The following is a 21,337-nucleotide window of genomic DNA, read 5'->3' as shown; positions in this document are numbered from 1 at the left end:
ATTCCAATCCCGAGTTGCCTGATCGCCTGATTTATTTTAATCGCCGATATACTAATCCACTTTAGTGGAACGGCCCCCTGTGCTGTACGTCTGAATTAGTATTATTATTGTTGTTGTTTTTGTCGTCTATTAAGTTATCTGTTGGCTGCTAAAATGAAGAATAGTTCTTGAGCAGTTTAAGACTATTTATTCAAACAAGGCAGATACACAGCATACATTCGTCTGGTCTGGCTGGTCAGCTGGGCGGGGGGTCGCAGGAAGTAGAGAGCAGAGAGAGAGAGAGAGAGAGAGAGAGAGAGAGAGAGAGAGAGAGAGAGAGAGAGAGAGAGAGAGCTGCTTGGTCAAGCTGAGAGGGGTGCTGCAATCAGAGAGAGCTCCCCTTGGGCCCCACACCCTTATTTATAAACAATAGTATGCAAATACAGTCACAGACAATGGCCTATCACCTTCACTGTAGAGATGGTCAAGATGTGAAAAGGGGAGAGCCCAATATGATGTCACCTGGCCAAAAGTCATTCCAGGCTAGGGCAGATTCACATGACCATATAAGGACAGTCAGTGTCCTGAGCATGGCCGTCATAAAACCATGTGTGTTTCAAGTAAAAATATACTACATTTTTTTACATTGAACTAGGTGATTCCCGATAAATGGTGATGACTATATACATTGGTGTATGGGCCCGAATGCACTCCTTCCAGACCTTATCACAAACCGTGTGAGGTTTGTTCTTTATGGGTGGAGGTGTTACAGACTTGTATGTTTTGTATTATGTCCTGTGTCTGTTTTTGTTTCGCTTCTGTCTGTCTCGCCCTAGGTGAAGTGGTGTGCATGTGGTTCCTCCCCTATTCGTTATTGGTTCCTGTCCATCATCGTTGTCTCGTCAGCCCTCACCTGTGTTCCATCAGCAATCATCCCCGGTCATCCAATCACAGAAGATCATATCTCCTACTTAATGTGTGTTTGTCATGTGTAGCGAGAGAGAGAAGTGGTGGTTTTGTTTGAGAGATATTGAGTAGTGGTTTTTGTTTGACTAGTTGTATAATCTGTTACCAAGAAGTCTTTGTTTTTGTTCATAGCTGTGGTTAGTGTGTTGATGACCCCTCTTTTTTCTCGTTTTCTCTTTTCCTCGCCAAGGGAGAAGGGCTAGGTAAGATACCCTGGGGTATACACTCTGCATCACGTAGATAACCACTGTCTAGATACATTAGGTAAGAAGCGAGCGGGTGTCACGCCCCGTAATACTGTAGCAGGTAGTTAGGTTCCGGGTTAGTTAGTTTGTGATATAGGTAGGTCAGAGGTGTAGGGAAGAATAGGGCTGTGTTTTTTATTTTGTGACACCTTTCGCATGGTCCTTCTCCCTCCCTTCTCCTACCCTTTGTTAATCCCCGGTAGTTTTTGTGGTAGTTCATTCTGTTCTTTGTTAATTGTTTATAAATATATATTGTAAACACTTGTAAATACTTTCACTAAGCAATAAATCCTTTTATTTAAAAGGTACCCTTTTCCGTTTGGTTATCGATTAGTTCTTGCACCACACCCGTGGTCTGTTATTGTTACATCTACTAGTGTAAGGCAATCAACTTCTCCAGAATTGATTTAATTGAGTCGTCACTTACAAGCGAGTTCGTTTAATCTCAACGAGACGTCCTTGATAACTTCTTAAGATAAAATGATCCAATCAAATATTAGGCACCACTACTGAATTGTTCATTAAGAGAATATTTATTCAAGCACATCAGCAAGCAATAATAGTTCATTTCCATGGAAAAGTGGTCCCATCTAGTTCCACCTCCGCAGGCCAGTATCAGCTAGCCGTCAATAGGTTAACTGCAGAAGCTTCACCAGACAAGAACCCAGTTTCGCCTTGGTACATAGTACTTATATGATTTAACATTTTGGGCTGGGCTGTCCCTCCTCCCCCTATCTGGTAGTTTTTTTAATTGTCAGCATAAAATCTGTTGCAGCTGTGACCATTTGATTTGTAGCAAGTCTTTTAGTTAGTTATGTGGCCTTCAACTCCTTTCTTGTGTGGCTGCGAGTGTACTGTGTGTTATCTTCTTCTTCTGGTCCCCCCGGCCGTTAGTCATGGTGAGAGTAGTTGCACACTTTGTCGGCTGTATCCACCTGTGAGAGCAGCCTTAATCTTGCGCAACGTTAGACACACACATTCTGTTATGTTTTAAAGAAAACAGTAAGCTTTAAGAAATCAGTAAACATATGCACACAGTTATATTTTTAGGATGAACAGACATTTTTATACAGTTAATTCTATGTGCGTTCTAAAGCACTAATTGGCCAGTTGTTTGATCTTCAAACCCATTCCCTCATGACTAGGTCAGTGTGTCCTTTATCAGAATAGTTTGTGAAAACATAACTGTTGAAGTTACACAGAGCCCCTTGACTTGGGATTCGAACAAGTTAACATAAAGCATAGAAGAATAGACTTATCATTAGTAATGAAAGTATAAAATCAGTACAGGAAAATAGAATATCATAACAGCAGGTGTAAAATGGTTTAGCACATAGGTAAAAATACGTTATTTACAGGCGGTTTGAATCAAAACACTTTATTTTAGTCAGGAGCTTTTCTTCTTCTTGTCGCTCAAAAACAGAACCTCTCTTTTGGCTTTGCGTGACCTTCTAATTGTTCTCAACTGACCTCAGTCACATATTATTTAAATGAGCACATAGTACTAGATTTATCACTTCTAGTTATTTTAATACAAATTCCCAACAAATCCCCCCTTGGTCATAAACAAATTATGACCATTACAGAGAATTTGTAGCCAGATATGGTGAGATGGGTCGTAGTCTGACCGCAAATGCCTTTATTTACACCATTCCTTCACAAACCTCCATAATCACAACATATCTTCAACTCCTGCATCATGATCCATGATCTCCTCACCCTCTAACAGCGACTGCTGCTGCTCAGCAATAAGCATTTGTAATTGCATCTGTGTTCCAGCATCAACCTTGGTTAGGGCCGTAGTAATCAGTCGCTGGGCCAGGCCTCTAATGCAAGGGACAATACAGCAGCCAAACAGGATCAACACCGTGGCAGAGATGAGGAGGGCAGTGAGCATAGACATAGCCAGATTTTTCCATTTACCAAAAACAGAGTCGAACCAGTCACCAATAACAGTGCTAACTCCAGCGTTTGCATACACCTCTTGTAAACATCCTCATCACCATCTACCACATTTCTCATTATCAGCGCCCAAGTGTCTCGCACCGACCCATGAGTGGGACCATGTGCCTCATCACCAATAACATTCATTAGACCTGCACGGGCCACTATTCTTCCGTCATGCGCTCTCCACAACCCGTAGCCCTTTTCAGAGGACCAGCTTTGCGTCACCCCCCTTGTTACCCACACTGACCTTTCTTGGGGGGAGGCGGCCCCCTGTATGTCATCTATAGTCTGTACAGAGCATTTAGGTTAGTCTAGCTGGATTGAAACCAGCTGATGTTCTCTGGGGACATCAATGGACTGCACTTATATAGCGCCTTTATCCAAAGCGCTTTACAATGGCTTCTCATTCCCCCTTTCACACACCAATGGTGGCAAGCTGCCATGCAAGGCGCCGGCCCGCTCACTGGGAGCAATTTGGGGTTCAGTGTCTTGCCCAAGGACATTCTGACATGTGGCCTGCCGGGGCTCGAACCAACCTTGCGATCATTAGATGGCGGCTCTACCTCCTGCGCCACAACCACCCCCTCCTGAGTTAGCGGCTGCATCTGCAGCATCATTTCCTTTGTCTTCGTCTGTGTCGGCTTCCGAGTGTCCCTTCAGCGGTGCCTCCAATCTAAAGGCAGATATCTATACAACTGTGAGCCCCCACCTTTCCAAAACATGTCTGCTACAGGTTTGCCGAAATTGCCTGGCAGGCACGCATTCTAAGGAAGCAAAACAAGTTGCAAGGCACTTGGACAAGAAACTATAAAGTGATGATTAGGCCCAATGGATCTCCTGAAACCTCTAAAGGGATTATGGTGAGAGAACTAAAAGACCTAGACCAGTACAAATAATGACTGTGAAATACCTGAACAGACAATTGACTCAAATTTGAGTGGAAATACTTGAACAGACAATGACTGCCAAAATGGGAATGGACGAGGATTATTCCTTTCCACTCAACGACATAAATGATGATGAGTTTGGAGAAATGGGATCACTGGACTGTGTGCATTATAATCCAGCTGCACCTAAAAACTATGAAGAGTTGAACTTGAAAACCTTTGACTTTACAGAGCACAAAATGTATGACATTGAGAACAACATCGACCCAGAGAACCACTTCTACAACAATAATAACTGTCTGCAACTGTGAATATTACACAGAGGAACAATTCAAAAGTAATATAATAATGGATGATAACTTATCAATAATACACTTCAACAGTAGAAGTCTTTATAGAAACTTTACGAAAACTAAGGACTATTTGAGACAGTTCACCAAGTTCATCATTGCTGTATCGGAGACATGGCTCAGTAAAGAAAAAGAAGCCGATGTGGAACTTGAGGTCTATGAACTATTTACCACCAACAGAACAAACAAGAAGGGAGGAGGAGTTGCCTTGTATGTAAATAATGACTGACTGTAAAATAGTAAAACAAATATGTCAATAACAATAGAAAACATTATGGATTGTGTCACTGTAGAAATAAATATGGAGAAATCTAATAAGAGCATAATAATAAGCTGTGTATATAGAACTCCAGGATCCTGTCTTGACACATTCAAAGATATGATGGTTATGATAAACTAAATGACAGAAAGACGGTCTTTGTATGTGGGGACTTAAATATAGATTTGTTGAACACAAATGAACACAAAAAAAATTAGAGACTTCATGGACACAATGTACAGTATAAGTCTATTTCCTACAATCTTAAACCCAACTAGAATAACAAGTAACAGTGCTACTTTAATAGATAACATTTTTACCAATGAAATTGGGAGTAAAATAGTAAGTGGAATGCTATTAAATAAACAGAGCTGCCTATCAAGAACCAACTAACAAATTATTCATAAACACCTATGATCTCAAATTTAAAGAATTGGTGGACTTCAAAATGGCACAAGTAATGTACAAAGTAAAAAATAAGATGCTTCCAGACTGTATCCAGAGACTGTTCCAAGTTAGACAGACTAATTACGAACTCAGAGGAATATGTATGTTTATGAAAACAAAGATTAGAACAAATGCAAAACAAAGATGTATAACAGTTAAAGGAGTTAACTTATGGAATACTTTTGAAAAGGAAATGAAAATGTGTAGTACACTAAAATGATTTTAAAAAATTACTAAAAAATAAGATGATTAACAAGTATAAAACAGAGGTATAAATATAGTTTTTGTTTGGTATTTTTGAACTTTTTGTTAATATGCGTAAACTTTTGTTTATAAATATTTCTCTGTCTTGATTATGCACTCATGAACATACTACAGAAGTGCGTAGCATTAAGGCGTCCCACACCACCCCCCTTTCCCGTTATCTTAATGCAGTCATAGCCTTTTTCTAAATGTAAGGGGTGATGACCCTCATATAACATCGGGCTTTTAGTTCTATTCATAGTTTTTCCTATAGAGAGAGTGGTTGACAGGTAGGCCCATCAACAAATTGCAGTCGTACATACAGTACATACCCTCCCTACCAACACTAATTGAAAATACCCCAAAACCAGCTATTTGTTTTCCCCCTTGTCCTATACTACCCCTACTGGAGAACTTGACCAATTATCAGGCTTGTAGGGGGAGGGAAACAGTCCCTCTCTAGGTTGTTTCAAGCAGACTAAACATGTCACCTTAGAGATGGTGTATATCCAACCAAATCTTCAAATGTCAGAGCTTGACTTCCCAAAAATAAATAATTGGTATGATCTCCACAACCCAACTAGAGTACGGTATTCTTTTTCTTGTATGCATTTTGAATGCCCTTGGACATCCACGGATTTTCAGAATATTTATTCTTATTGCTACTTTGTTTTAGTGGGCAGTTTTTGTCATATAGAACTTTAAATGTTTCTAGGAATAACCCATACGCTTTGTCCACAGCTGCTTCTTCATATATACTCTTCCAATTCCATTTTAATAACTAATTTCTAAAAGCAGATATGGATTCCTCAGTTCTTATTCTCTTGTATGTTATTTCCTTTAACTCCCCCTTCTTTCTATAATTTCATTCATAAAATGAAAAGACAGGCAGGTGATCGCTAATATCATTGATTAATAGTCCACTTGTTGTGTTACTTTCCACATTATTTGAGGCTAAGTCATGAAATGCTTTATCGGAACCCAAACCCCCCCCCCCCCCCCCGGGACCCCAGTAAACATCACCATTGAAAGGAGGGTGCATGCTGACACGGTCGCCAGGAATTTGAAAATGGTATACATGTGGTGGGTCTGCTTTGGTACAGTGGCCACTCTGCACCCGGTTTACCTTTGACTTTTGACTGCGTGTGAGGTGGTCAATACTACCTCCCACGGTCCTGTCCACCGCGGTTCGTTCCACTTCCTTTTGTGGACTCTGATTCTTACCCAGTCGCCTGGGTCTAAAATAGGAGTCTGTTTTGCGCCGTTGTCTGCTTTCTCCGCAGCATTCAGTCACTGTGAAGAGAAAACTCGATTGAGATTAGTTAGAGCTTTGACATATACATTCATTTCCATGGAGAGGAGGTCCAAGCCACCTCCCTCTGTCTCTGTATCATGCCTGTCGGCAAGCTTTCTTTTAATAGATTGGTTAGCCCTCTCAACCAGCCCCTGTGACTACTGGGGGTGGTAGACTGAACCAAATCGATGCTTAATCCCCATTGCTGTCTAAATTGCAGCCATATGGACATTTTTTAAAATGTGACCCATTATCAGAGTGTATTATTGTAGGGAAACTAAACCGTGGAATCAATTCCTTTAAGAGGCACTTTATTACAGACGCAGCATCCTCCCGTTTACACGGATATGCTTCAGGCCACCTTGAAAATCTATCAATCACCACCAACAAGTATCTTTTGCCTTGTACTCTATTGTCCACTCCCATGTCCGTGAAGTCAATACATATCTCTCGAAATGGGCAGGGAGGCACTGGATATGTGCCCATTGGACATTTAAGTACTGTTTTCGGGTTGTGCTTGTTGCACACATCACAGTCTGAGATGAAATTCTTAACCATCTCCAAACCATATGGGGTCCACCAATCTCTCATTATCATTGCCAATCAATGCTAAACAACCTGAACAACTAAACAAAACCACCCTTACCCAATATGTCAATATCATCAATATTATTATTGCCAACCAATACTAAACAAATAACCAACATTTAATCAAACAACCCGAAGATATTACTATAATACAATCCGTGAGACACAAATCACCACGTATCAACAGAGACACTCCTAGTGAGCTTTTTCTCCTGCTGTCTGCGCTTCAATGGTGGACCACACCCGCAGCACAACACTTCTTTAAACACCTTGAACGAGGCATAACATATTTTATAAAGTTTGCAAGTGATATTTGAGTGATACCAAGCCAGGGAGCACTCAGCCAAGACCAGTTGCTCCAGGGCGCTTTACTCAACCATCCCTTTTAATAGTAATAATTACAATAATAATAACAATTCCAACTATTATTTACATACAATATTACGTAACACCTTTGCGTGAGTTTAGAATTATAAGGTTCTATCTCCGTTTAGGGTAGTTCAGAGATATTGAGCGTCAAAGTTTTTACATTCCATTATGTTTTGTGAGATGGAACCTTTGTATTTTATGAATTACTAACTCAAAATGTCAATATTTTAAAATAACACCACACATTAATAAACACCTAATGGATCAGATTATGTAAAAAAAAAAAAGTTTACTAAAATGGAGATAGAACCTTACAATTCCAACGTCACAATTGTTTTAGCGCCCCTTGTGAGAGGAGGCACGCCAATATAGGACCTCCACCGGACTGCAGTCCTGCCGTGGACGCTACCCTACTCGCAATGACCTACACTTCTCACTCGGTTCGCATGGAATTTCAACCTCCAGGACACCGTCCCTTCCTGGGGTCTGGTTACCCCTTAATATCCAGGACTATAGTGTCCCTTCCTGAGGTCTGGTTACCCCTTAATATCCAGGACTACAGTGTCCCTTCCTGAGGCCTGGTTACCCCTTAATATCCAGGACTTAGCTACTGGCCCTTCCTTAGACCTCGGCGGGTCTATTACACGTTAATACAAGATGTGCTTATATCAGACAGTGGTGTTCAATAATTTATAGAATGTCAATTTAATTCATTTGTCAATTTAATTAATTATTATCCTTACTTTGTGACGGATCTTCACAGACACAGATCAGGTTTTGACACACGATTCAGGCCCAGCACTTTCACCTAAAACACTATTGTCTACCTAAGCAGATTTCATCAAATGGCTCTGCTCACCTGATAATCATTGGATCCGTGAAAGTGCTCAGCCCGAATCGAGCCTCGCCCACTCCTCCTTGCGTCCCGTTGAAGATCACGTCGGGGTCACCAATTTTGTAAGGCGATCAACGTCTCCAGAATTTATTTAATTGAGTCGTCACTTACAAGCGACTTCGTTCAATCTCAACGAGACGTCCTTGATATAACTTTTTAAGATAAAATGATCCAATCAAATATTAGGCACCACTACTGAACTGTTCATTAAGAGAATATTTATTCAAGCACATCAGCAAGCAATAATAGTTCATTTCCATGGAAAAGTGGTCCCATCTAATTTCACCTCCGCAGGCCAGTATCAGCTAGCCGTCAATAGGTTAACTGCAGAAGCTTCACCAGACAAGAACCCAGTTTCGCCTTGGTACATAGTACTTATACATTTGATTTAACATTTTGGGCTGGGCTGTCCCTCCTCCCCCTATCTGGTAGTTTTTTAATTGTCAGTATAAAATCTGTTGCAGCTGTGACCATTTGATTTGTAGCAAGTCTTTTAGTTAGTTATGTGGCCTTCAACTCCTTTCTTGTGTGGGTGCGAGTGTACTGTGTGTTATCTTCTTCTTCTGGTCCCCCCGGCCGTTAGTCATGGTGAGAGTAGTTGCACACTTTGTCGGCTGTATCCACCTGTGAGAGCAGCCTTAATCTTGCGCAACGTTAGACACACACATTCTGTTGTGTTTTTAAGAAAACAGTAAGCTTTAAGAAATCAGTAAACATATGCACACAGTTATATTTTTAGGATGAACAGACATTTTTATACAGTTAGTTCTACGTGCGTTCTAAAGCAATAATGGGCCAGTTATTTGATCTTCAAACCCATTCCCTCATGACGAGGTCAGTGTGTCCTTTATCAGAATAGTTTGTGAAAACATAACTGTTGAAGTTACACAGAGCCCCATGACTTGGGATTCGATTAACAAGTTAAAATAAAGTATAGAAGAATAGACTTATCATTAGTTATGAAAGTATAAAATCAGTACAGGAAAATAGAATGTCATAACAGCAGGTGTAAAATGGTTGTTAGCACATAGGTAAAAATAAGTAATTTACAGGCGGTTTGAATCATAACACTTTCTTTAAGTCAGGAGCTTTTCTTCTTCTTGTCGCTCAAAAACAGAACCTCTCTTTTGGCTTTGCGTGACCTTCTAATTGTTCTCAACTGACCTCAGTCACATATTATTTAAATGAGCACATAGTACATGATTTATCACTTCTAGTTATTTTAATACAAATTCCCAACACTAGCAGAGTGGATATAGGCAGGAGGTTGCACTCTCCCTCCCTAGTGGCGAACATCTCAGGGAGAGCGTAACAGTTGGACAGTGGGTTTTATGATCAGCACAGCTGCTGTTATAAACCTCCCAACCCTTCTGTGATGAACTGCAGAATTATTCAGAGTTTACTAGCATCTAATTAAATGAGGCCTTATTTTAGTGCGTGTGTGTGCGTGTGCATGTGTGCGTGTGTGTGTGTGTGTGTGTGTGCCTCTCTGTGTGTGTGTGTGTGGGTGTGTAGGTGAGTTAGTGCAGGCTGAGGGGTTTTAATAGTAGAGTTCAGGGACCCATTCACAGTGTGTGGGGGTGTGCGTTTGGGGAGAGAGTGTGTAATAGCATTGGAGATAATAAAACTGATGAACAGAACAACAGAGTTGCCATTTCCCCCTAGCCGTAAAAAGAGATGGAAACAATAAAGAAACGATGGATGAACACACGGGTCATCTGAACGCTCATACTGCCTACTGCTTACTAACAGACAGTACTACATACTAACCATACTACATAGGCTACTAAGTAGAGCCTACTGTTTATTACGTACTACATACTAACCATACTACATACTACGTAGAGCCTAATGTTTACTAAAAGTACTACATACTAACCATACTACATACTACGTAGAGCCTACTGCACAGCCTAAAAAGAAGGTATTTGGACCCAAACAAACTGCAAATCTAAATATAACATCATATTTTAGAGCCTCTACCACCCACTGCCGCCAAGTGCAATACTTATGCTATTTCTAGTATTTGTATTACTTCCACTATTATATTGCTCAATGTGTCTCTTGTAAGCGGTAAATGTGTCCTATTTGTTTCAACTATTGTCACTTTATTAATCTTGCCTTATCTGCCCTATTGTTTCTTTTCTTTTTTTATATAACTACTGCCACATTATTTCTTATATACTTGTATAATGGGATGTAACAATAAACTTGAAACTTATGTTTCTTATTTGAATTGGTGAGTGGCCTCTCCTACATCTTTCGGGTAGTGCCAACATTGAAAGGTGGTGTGAAACAGAAACACTCAACACCTGGCATAAAAGAGACAATAAAGAATGAGGTTGTAGCTCAGGTTTTTAGGAGTTGAAGACATAAGAGGCCAAGTAAATGACAAGACGGATAATGAAGATGAATGACCATCAATGACTGCTACGCTAATGCTACTCTGTAACTCTGCTTGGCTTGAAAGGCGGATTTTCGTGAAGATAGTTGAAAGGCATATTTGTGTCTGTATGTTTTCATGATCAATAAGCTCTGTTGTCACATGTCTACTGTACATTCTTCAGTTGAGGCGTCTTTGAGAGAGAGGTTGAGTGGCACACCTGCTTGTTGTGACTGTCTGAAGATAGCGTTAGTTCAGACAGGGGGCTGGAAGTCAGGTGACAGAACAGCTGGATCACACAGAGAAACCTGGAACAAGTCGGCAACCAATCAAATTGTCCAGCTTTTATTATGAACAATGTAAATAAATGTCAACGTTGGGGAAATCAATAACACACACGCTGGTTAAGCCAACATATTTCAATGCAATGGATCCGGTTAGTAATCCCCACTACTACCTAGTTAACTATAACAATACATTACATTGTTAGCAGGCTCACAAAACAAGCTGTATTAGTTCAGATTCAGATTCAGATAACGTTTATTGCCATTATGCTTGACACATATAGGAATTTGTTTTGGCATTACAGAAGGTGCATTTATGCTTTTTTCACATATACATGAACAAAAACAAATACAAATACAAATGCAAAAACAGGCAAAAACAGGACAACACAGGACAGACAGTGCATGGATAGTGCTGTATATATACTGTATATATATATATATATATATATATATATATATATATATATATATATAAGTGCAGTGCAGAGTTATTCAAGGTCCAGTGCATATTCAGTCCTGGGCAGACTTGGAGGCGGGGGGGAGGGGGAAGCCAGAGTCATTTATCAGCCTGGCGGCTGAGGGGAAGAAACTGAGCCTGTGGCGGGCCTTTACTGTCTTAGGCAGCCGCAACCTTCTCCCAGAGGGAAGCAGGGTGAGGAGGCCGTGGCCGGGGTGGGAGGGGTCGGCCATGATCTTCCTTGCCCTCCTCAGAGCCCTGGTGTCGTGCAGGGAGTTGAGACAGGGCAAGGGACAGCCGATCACCCTCTCTGCTGAACGTATCACCCGCTGCAACTTGGCCTTGTCCTTGGTCGTTGCAGCAGGGAACCAGGTGATGATGGAGTGGGTGAGGCTGGACTCTATGATGGCCGTGTAAAACTGGACCATCATGGACCTCGGCAGCCTGAATTTCCTCAGCTGCCGGAGGAAGAACATCCTCTTCTGGGCCTTCTTCGTGAGGGCCTCGGTGTTCCGCTCCCACTTAAGGTTTGTTTTTAGAGCATTGAGCTCCAGATTGTTAAAACTGCACCAGCTCTGCAGCCCCTCGATCTCACCCCTGTAGGCAGACCTCTCTTTCTCGAACCTACAGTAGAACTCGTTCAGCTCGTTAGCGAGAGGGAGGTTGTCGGACATCAGCGGGGACTTGGGTTTGTAGTTGGTGGTGGTCTTGAGGCCTTTCCAGACGGAGGCGGAATCCCCCTCAGAGAGCTGTTGCTGCAGCTTCTCCGAAAAGCGATGCTTCGCCTCCTTCACCGCTTTGGCGAACCTGTACTTGGCCTGCTTGACCCGGTCCACGTCCCCACTGCACCTAGCCACCTCCTTCTCTGACCTCAGACGCCTGAGTTGGGATGAAAATTAGGGCTTGTCGTTGTTAAAAGACTTCCTGGAGCGGAGGGGGACACACACCTCCTCGCCAAAGCTGATAAATGATGTCACAGTGTCTGTATATGCATCCAGATTGTTACCAGCCTCTGGCCCCGCCCACTCCACCAAGTCCTGGTCACAGCCTGCTCTCTCCAACCAGGCGCAGAGTCGCTCGCATGCCTCACAGGACCACACCCTGAAGCGCCGTACAACAGGCTTAGAGAGTTTTAACCTCTGCCTGTAGCGAGGGATCAGGTGTATGAGGATGTGGTCACTGTAGCCCAGCGCAGCACGGGGGACAGAATGGTAGGCTTGACGAGCTGTACAGTAGCAATGATCCAGTGTTCACCCCCCTGGTGGGACACGTGACTTGTTGCCTGTATTTGGGGAGCGCCCGGCTAAGATTAGCCTGGTTAAAGTCCCCCATAACAACAACAAAACTGTCCGGGTAATTTCGTTCCACACTCATTAATTGCTCTGCCAGTGTGTCTACTGCTGCGGTGACGTCAGCATCAGGTGGAATGTAGACACCCGAGAATGAATGAGCTGAACTCGCGGGGGGAATAGAATGGACGACAGAGGATGAATTGGGATTCTAACACCGGCGTGGAACAGTGTTGGTGGAGCACTGTCACCTCGGAACTCCAGCGCTCGTTTACAAAGAACAGTAATCCACCACCCCTAGACTTGCTCACCGCCTCGAAGTCTCTGTCAGCCCGGAACGCGGAGAATCCCTCTAGCTCTAGTTGACTAGTGAGGTGTCATTGATTGACAACGATTTACAGAAGTAATTAATGGAGAGCAACATGTATTTATCTTGTAAGATTGGAAGTCATCAGGAATTGATTTATTCCCCCTGAGAAATTCCTGATTAATTTGTATTGATGTGTTTTTAGGTTAGAACTGCATGAACTTGAAAACAAAACAAAATAAAACCTTCTCCATGCTACCAATTCAGTCAAAAGCAGAGATTCAACACGTCTTATTTTGAGATGAAATCAGAATGGTGTATTTTACAAGTGGTGTATTTCCTTGGTGTATAACACTACAAATTATGAGAACTGAAATCATCATTCTGTGAAGGGAGTCTAATGGAAGTGGTAAAGGGTTTCTACTCCAAACAACTATCAGATTTGGTTTATAAATGTGAAAGAGAGGTTATGTGTTAATACTGTAATGTGAGCTCCACCAAACTCAGCTGTTTAAAACAGTTATAGTAACTAGAGAGAAAATGTCCAAACTGCATCTTCACAGGCTCAAGTGCAGTGTGATGTGATGTCACAGCGATGTGATGTCACAATGATGCCATACATAGGGATAGAGTCTTGGGATGTGAAAATTCTGGGAGTCAGGCAGTTGGAGAAAGACTACGCATTGGTAAGTCCTCTGTACCAAATGTTCCAAATGTTCCATTGAAAAAGCAATGATTGTTATCAAAAAGGCAATGTAAAGTCCTGCTAATTTGTACAGTATTGTGCACAGCAAAATTGCATCAGAGAAATACATGCTGCTTACCAATGAATTGGTTTGTTAATGTTAATTCACATCAAGACAAAACTTGAATATATGTTTCTGAACAACTTGAATTGATATGTTTTTTGCTCAGGGTATTATGCATGAATTCCCAAAATACCTCTGAAAAGACTTACTAGACTTACATGTATATGTTGTTTGGTTTTTAATATATTGTTAGAATAAAATTAAGACTGGATTAGTGTTTGCTAACAGATAGTTGTTGTTGGGGTATTTGTTTGTTTTGGACTGTGTATGTGGGCATTGTAGGTGGTTTTATCACTATGCAGGCCCAGTCTGTCAGTGTCCCATGTTGCTGTCTGTCTGTCAATGTCCCATGTACTTGTCTGTCAGTGTCCCATGTAGTTGTCTGTCTGTCAGTGTACCATGTAGCTGTCTGTCAGTGTCCCATGTAGCTGTCTGTCTGTCAGTGTCCCATGTAGCTGTCTGTCTGTGTCCCATGTAGCTGTCTGTCTGTCAGTGTCCCATGTAGCTGTCTGTCAATGTCCCATGTAGCTGTCTGTCAATGTCCCATGTAGCTGTCTGTCAATGCCCCATGTAGCTGTCTGTCTGCCAATGTCCCATGTAGCTGTCTGTGTCTCGTGTAGCTGCCTGTCTGTCAATGTCCCATGTAGCTGTCTGTCAGTGTCCCATGTAGCTGTCTGTCTGTCAATGTCCCATGTAGCTGTCTATCAGTGTCCCATTTAGCTGTCTGTCTGTCCCATGTAGCTGTCTGTCAGTGTCCCATGTAGCTGTCTGTCAATGTCCCATGTAGCTGTCTGTCTATCAGTGTCCCATGTAGCTGTCTGTCAATGTCCCATGTAGCTCTCTGTCAATGTCCCATGTAGCTGTATATGTCCGTATACACCACCCCTTGGCCCATACACACACCATTCCCCACTCCACTGACATTCTCTCATCTCTGTCTATCTCTCACCTCTAACTATACCCTCTATCTAATTGAGACAGCGGTAAAGGCTGTTCTCCAACGGGGGTCACGTGCTGGTAACCTCTGTCCCTGAAGAAGCAACAACCAAGAAGACGTCGGTCATTAAGGGTCCTTTAGGTGCTATGTGATTGTGTAAAAAGTTTAACTCTAATTGAGACAGCAGTAAAGGCTGTTCTCCAACGGTGGTCACGTGCTGGTAACCTCTGTCCCTGAAGAAGCAACAACAAAGAAGACATCGCTCATTAAGTGCCCTTTAGCTTGTTATGTGATTGTGCTAAAAAGTTTAAGTCTAATTGAGACAGCGGTAAAGGCTATTCTCCAACAGGGGTCACGTGCTGGTAACCTCTGTCCCTGAAGAAGCAACAACCAAGAAGACGTCGGTCTTTAAGTGCCTTTTAGCTTGTTATGTGATTTTGCTAAAAAGTTTAAGTCTAATTGAGACAGCGGTAAAGGCTGTTCTCCAACAGGGGTCACGTGCTGGTAACCTCTGTCCCTGAAGGAGCAACAACCAAGAAGACGTCGCTCATTAAGTGCCTTTTAGCTCTATACCCTCTATGTAATTGAGACAGCGGTAAAGGCTGTTCTCCAACGGGGGTCACGTGCTGGTGAACTCTGTCCCTGAAGGAGCAACAACCAAGAAGATGTCGGTCTTTAAGTGCCTTTTAGCTTGTTATGTGATTGTGCTAAAAAGTTTAAGTCTAATTGAGACAGCGGTAAAGGCTGTTCTCCAACAGGGGTCACGTGCTGGTAACTAACCTCTGTCCCTGAAGAAGCAACAACCAAGAAGACGTCGCTCATTAAGTGCCTTTTAGCTCTATACCCTCTATGTAATTGAGACAGCGGTAAAGGCTGTTCTCCAACGGGGGTCACGTGCTGGTGAACTCTGTCCCTGAAGGAGCAACAACCAAGAAGATGTCGGTCTTTAAGTGCCTTTTAGCTTGTTATGTGATTGTGCTAAAAAGTTTAAGTCTAATTGAGACAGCGGTAAAGGCTGTTCTCCAACAGGGGTCACGTGCTGGTAACCTCTGTCCCTGAAGAAGCAACAACCAAGAAGACGTCGCTCATTAAGTGCCTTTTAGCTCTATACCCTCTATGTAATTGAGACAGCGGTAAAGGCTGTTCTCCAACGGGGGTCACGTGCTGGTAACCTCTGTCCCTGAAGAAGCAACAACCAAGAAGACCTCGCTCATTAAGTGCCTTTTAGGTTACTATGTGATTGTGCTAAAAAGTTTAAGTCTAATTGAGACAGCGGTAAAGGCTGTTCTCCAACAGGGGTCACGTGCTGGTAACCTCTGTCCCTGAAGAAGCAACAACCAAGAAGACATCGCTCATTAAGTGCCCTTTAGCTTGTTATGTGATTGTGCTAAAAAATGTAAGTTTACATTAATCTCTCACCTCTATACCCTCTATGTAATTGAGACAGCGGTAAAGGCTGTTCTCCAACGGGGGTCACATGCTGGTGAACTCTGTCCCTGAAGGAGCAACAACCAAGAAGATGTCGGTCTTTAAAGTGCCTTTTAGCTTGTTATGTGATTGTGCTAAATAGTTTAAGTCTAATTGAGACAGCGGTAAAGGCTGTTCTCCAACAGGGGTTACGTGCTGGTAACCTCTGTCCCTGAAGAAGCAACAACCAAGAAGACGTCGCTCATTAAGTGCCTTTTAGCTCTATACCCTCTATGTAATTGAGACAGCGGTAAAGGCTGTTCTCCAACGGGGGTCACGCGCTGGTAACCTCTGTCCCTGAAGAAGCAACAGCCCTTTAACTTGCTATGTGATTGTGCTTAAAAGTTCAAGTTTACTTTCATCTCTCACTTCTATACCCTCTATCTAATTGAGACAGCGGTAAAGGCTGTTTTCCAACAGGGGTCACGTGCTGGTAACCTCTGTCCCTGAAGAAGCAACAACCAAGAAGACCTCAGTCTTTAAGTGCCTTTTAGGTTACTATGTGATTGTACTAAAAAGTTTAAGTCTAATAGAGACAGCGGTAAAGGCTGTTCTCCAACGGGGGTCACGTGCTGGTGAACTCTGTCCCTGAAGAAGCAACAACCAAGAAGATGTCGGTCTTTAAACAGGGGAGGCTGGTTCATTAGGGGCAATTGGACATTGCCCCACCAAAGGGAGAAGAGAGAGATTTTTTTTCTATGACTTCTAGACAGTGTTGCTTCTGAATATCATAGTCCAATCAGCTAGTGTTCTGTGGCGTATATCATAGTCCAATCAGCTAGTGTTCTGTGGAGTATGTTCCAATCAGCTTCAAGTCCCGCCCCTTTCGGGGCAACTTTCACACTACGCGAAATTGCACTAGGCTGTTCTCGTAGACTTGCATGTAAAATCTATTTTGGTAACTTCAGGCCATTTGGTCATTTGTCTATGGGGTTTTGGGACATGCACCGAAAGGGGCGGGACTTGAAGCTGATTGGAACATACTCCACAGAACACTAGCTGATTGGACTATGATATACGCCACAGAACACTAGCTGATTGGACTATGATATTCAGAAGCAACACTGTCTAGAAGTCATAGAAAAAAAATCTCTCTCTTCTCCCTTTGGTGGGGCAATGTCCAATTGCCCCTAATGAACCAGCCTCCCCTGCTTGAGGATATTACAACTGGACCTATTACCGAAGTCAAACTTCGTTTGTGGTCGCAATCTCCGCGGCTGTTAGGCTGCTACTGTTGGTGTTTTGCGAAGCCAGAATACACAAACTCGACCTGAAGGTAAGAGAGTCAGCTAAGATAAAAGCTACTTCAAACATTTAGTAATATCGTCAGCATGGTACGTTTTCTATTGTCGTCTTTTAGCTTGTTTGTTTATGTATTCAGCACACGCACACACACACACACACACACACGCACACACGCACACACGCACACACGCACACACACACACACACACACACACACACACACTCACACTCACACACTCACTAGAGGGGATGAAGAGGTCTGTACAGGGGGGTAGGGGGGATGAAGAGGTCTGTACAGGGGGGTAGAGGGGATGAAGAGGTCTGTACAGGGGGGTAGAGGGGATGGAGAGGTCTGTACAGGGGGGGTAGAGGGGATGGAGAGGTCTGTACAGGGGGGTAGGGGGGATGAGGAGGTATGTAGAGGTGGGTAGGGGGGATGAAGAGGTCTGTAGAGGTGGGTAGGGGGGATGAAGAGGTCTGTAGAGGTGGGTAGGGGGGATGAAGAGGTCTGTACAGGGGGGTAGAGGGGATGAAGAGGTCTGTACAGGGGGGTAGAGGGGATGAAGAGGTATGTACAGGGGGGTAGGGGGGATGAGGAGGTATGTACAGGGGGGTAGAGGGGATGAAGAGGTCTGTACAGGGGGGTAGAGGGGATGAAGAGGTCTGTACAGGGGGGGTAGAGGGGATGGAGAGGTCTGTACAGGGGGGTAGGGGGGATGAGGAGGTCTGTACAGGGGGGTAGAGGGGATGAAGAGGTCTGTACAGGGGGGTAGAGGGGATGGAGAGGTCTGTACAGGGGGTAGAGGGGATGGAGAGGTCTGTAGACGTGGGTAGAGGAGATGTAGAGGTGGGTAGAGGTGATGAAGAGGTCTGTAGAGGTGGGTAGAGGGGATGAAGAGGTCTGTACAGGGGGGTAGAGGGGATGAAGAGGTCTGTAGAGCTGGGTAGAGGGGATGAAGAGGTCTGTACAGGGGGGTAGAGGGGATGGCGAGGTCTGTACAGGGGGGTAGAGCTGTTCTCATGCTAAAATCGACTGTAAATCCAGATTTTAAAGTTGATATTCTTCCCCGTGGAGCATGCCCCCATAACCTGTGCCCCACCCAAAATGTTTAGCACCAGCCGCCACTGTCTTTAAAGTGCCTTTTAGCTTGTTATGTGATTGTGCTAAAAAGTTTAAGTCTAATTGAGACAGCGGTAAAGGCTGTTCTCCAACAGGGGTTACGTGCTGGTAACCTCTGTCCCTGAAGAAGCAACAACCAAGAAGACGTCGCTCATTAAGTGCCTTTTAGCTCTATACCCTCTATGTAATTGAGACAGCGGTAAAGGCTGTTCTCCAACGGGGGTCACGCGCTGGTAACCTCTGTCCCTGAAGAAGCAACAGCCCTTTAGCTTGCTATGTGATTGTGCTTAAAAGTTCAAGTTTACTTTAATCTCTCACCTCTATACCCTCTATCTAATTGAGACAGCGGTAAAGGCTGTTTTCCAACAGGGGTCACGTGCTGGTAACCTCTGTCCCTGAAGAAGCAACAACCAAGAAGACGTCGGTCTTTAAGTGCCCTTTAGCTTGTTATGTGATTGTGCTAAAAAGTTTAAGTCTAATTGAGACAGCGGTAAAGGCTGTTCTCCAACAGGGGTCACGTGCTGGTAACCTCTGTCCCTGAAGAAGCAACAACCAAGAAGACTTCGCTCATTAAGTGCCTTTAAGCTTGTTATGTGATTGTGCTAAACATTTTAAGTTTACATTAATCTCTCACCTCTATACCCTCTATGCAATTGAGACAGCGGTAAAGGCTGTTCTCCAACGGGGGTCACGTGCTGGTAACCTCTGTCCCTGAAGAAGCAACAACCAAGAAGACGTCGGTCTTTAAGTGCCTTTAAGCTTGTTATGTGATTGTGCTAAACATTTTAAGTTTACATTAATCTCTCACCTCTATACCCTCTATGCCAGCGGTCCCCAAACTTTTTTCTGTGAGGGCCACATCATTTTTCCTTTCTGTGATGGGGGGCCTGGGTCGGTCTCTAACATAAAATAATATAGAACGGAGTGGAACGGTGTGAAATGGAGGCGGTTGCGCAAAGCAATTGCGCGCAGGAGAGCACATGTGGATGCAAACAAAGTCTAAACAGTTGAATTTGGATGGAATTTATACCTATAGTGATATGTCAATGAAATATAATCAGTTTTACAGTCTGATACATGAGGGGGGACCGTCATCATACACGGGTGGACCCATGAAGCAGGGCTGTCTGGGGGTCCTTAAACGAGCATCAAACACTTAATTTCTTGCATTCTGGTGAATTTAGATGCACCAATTTGTGCCCTTTCTGCATCAATTTATGGTGGAAATGTCATTATTTATGTAAAGGAAAACACAATATTCAGGCACCAGATGACCATTCAAAATGTAATGTAATATAATGCAATATAAGGCTCTCAGGCATTCTTATGTATTCTCCTTGAGCAGTCAACATCAACTATAAATCAACACGAAAGCTAACTTATTTGTGAAACAGCGCCCCCGCCATCACGTCGGCGCAATGCCGCAATTGCAGTTAGAAATCCACCGAGTGCAGCGCTTGTAGAAAATACGACCGTCAGAGTTTTGTTGAGAGCTGGAGGCGGCTAGAAATATGACGGAGGCGGCCGCCTCATAATTCTCAATGCAGGAAAAACCCTGCTTGACACAGATCATGAACATATCGGTAAAATTATTTAGTTTTCTCCTGCAGCTGGGAATTTCTCAATTCATCTGGTGCCTACTTGCGGACAGACTCACTGCGGGACACCTCCTCCGCGATCACATTCATACATTTATTGACAAACTTCTTTGCATTTAACAATAATAATCACTTGTGCACTGTTGGTTAAAAACCCTGCATTCTGAATCAACTTTTCTCTTTACCAAACGTTTGGCCATTTTTAATCTCTCTGAATGTTCGTTCTAGCTCGTGTGCACCTGCTACAGATCCGTGCTCGTTCACTATGGAACGTTACGTTGAATGTACCGCATTCTGTGGGCGGGTGAAACTAACTAATAATGTTATTAATGAAAATAGTTTATAACTAAGGGAAATTTTAATTTGAAAGCCAACCTTTAATATCAAATACAGATATGATATGATTAAAACATATATTTAAAGTTTAATTTTCAAAATATGTTTCTGGCATTGTTGAGAGTGTGTGGGGGCGACGTTGTTCAAAGGGCCGGTCCAAGTGTGGGGGTGGGCCGTGTTCGGCCCGCGGGCCGTAGTTTGGGGACCCCTGCTCTATGCAATTGAGACAGCGGTAAAGGCTGTTCTCCAACGGGGGTCACGTGCTGGTAACCTCTGTCCCTGAAGAAGCAACAACCAAGAAGACGTCGGTCTTTAAGTGCCTTTTAGCTTGTTATGTGATTGTGCTAAAAAGTTTAAGTCTAATTGAGACAGCGGTAAAGGCTGTTCTCCAACAGGGGTTACGTGCTGGTAACCACTGTCCCTGAAGAAGCAACAACCAAGAAGACGTCGCTCATTAAGTGCCTTTTAGCTCTATACCCTCTATGTAATTGAGAGAGCGGTAAAGGCTGTTCTCCAACGGGGGTCACGCGCTGGTAACCTCTGTCCCTGAAGAAGCAACAGCCCTTTAGCTTGCTATGTGATTGTGCTAAAAAGTTCAAGTTTACTTTAATCTCTCACCTCTATACCCTCTAT

This window comes from Nansenia antarctica (genome assembly GCF_963989245.1).
Source record: "Nansenia antarctica genome assembly, chromosome: 9".
Taxonomy (NCBI): domain Eukaryota; kingdom Metazoa; phylum Chordata; class Actinopteri; order Argentiniformes; family Microstomatidae; genus Nansenia; species Nansenia antarctica.
The sequence above is the reverse complement of the archived record's forward strand: the minus strand, read 5'-3'. Positions refer to the sequence as shown.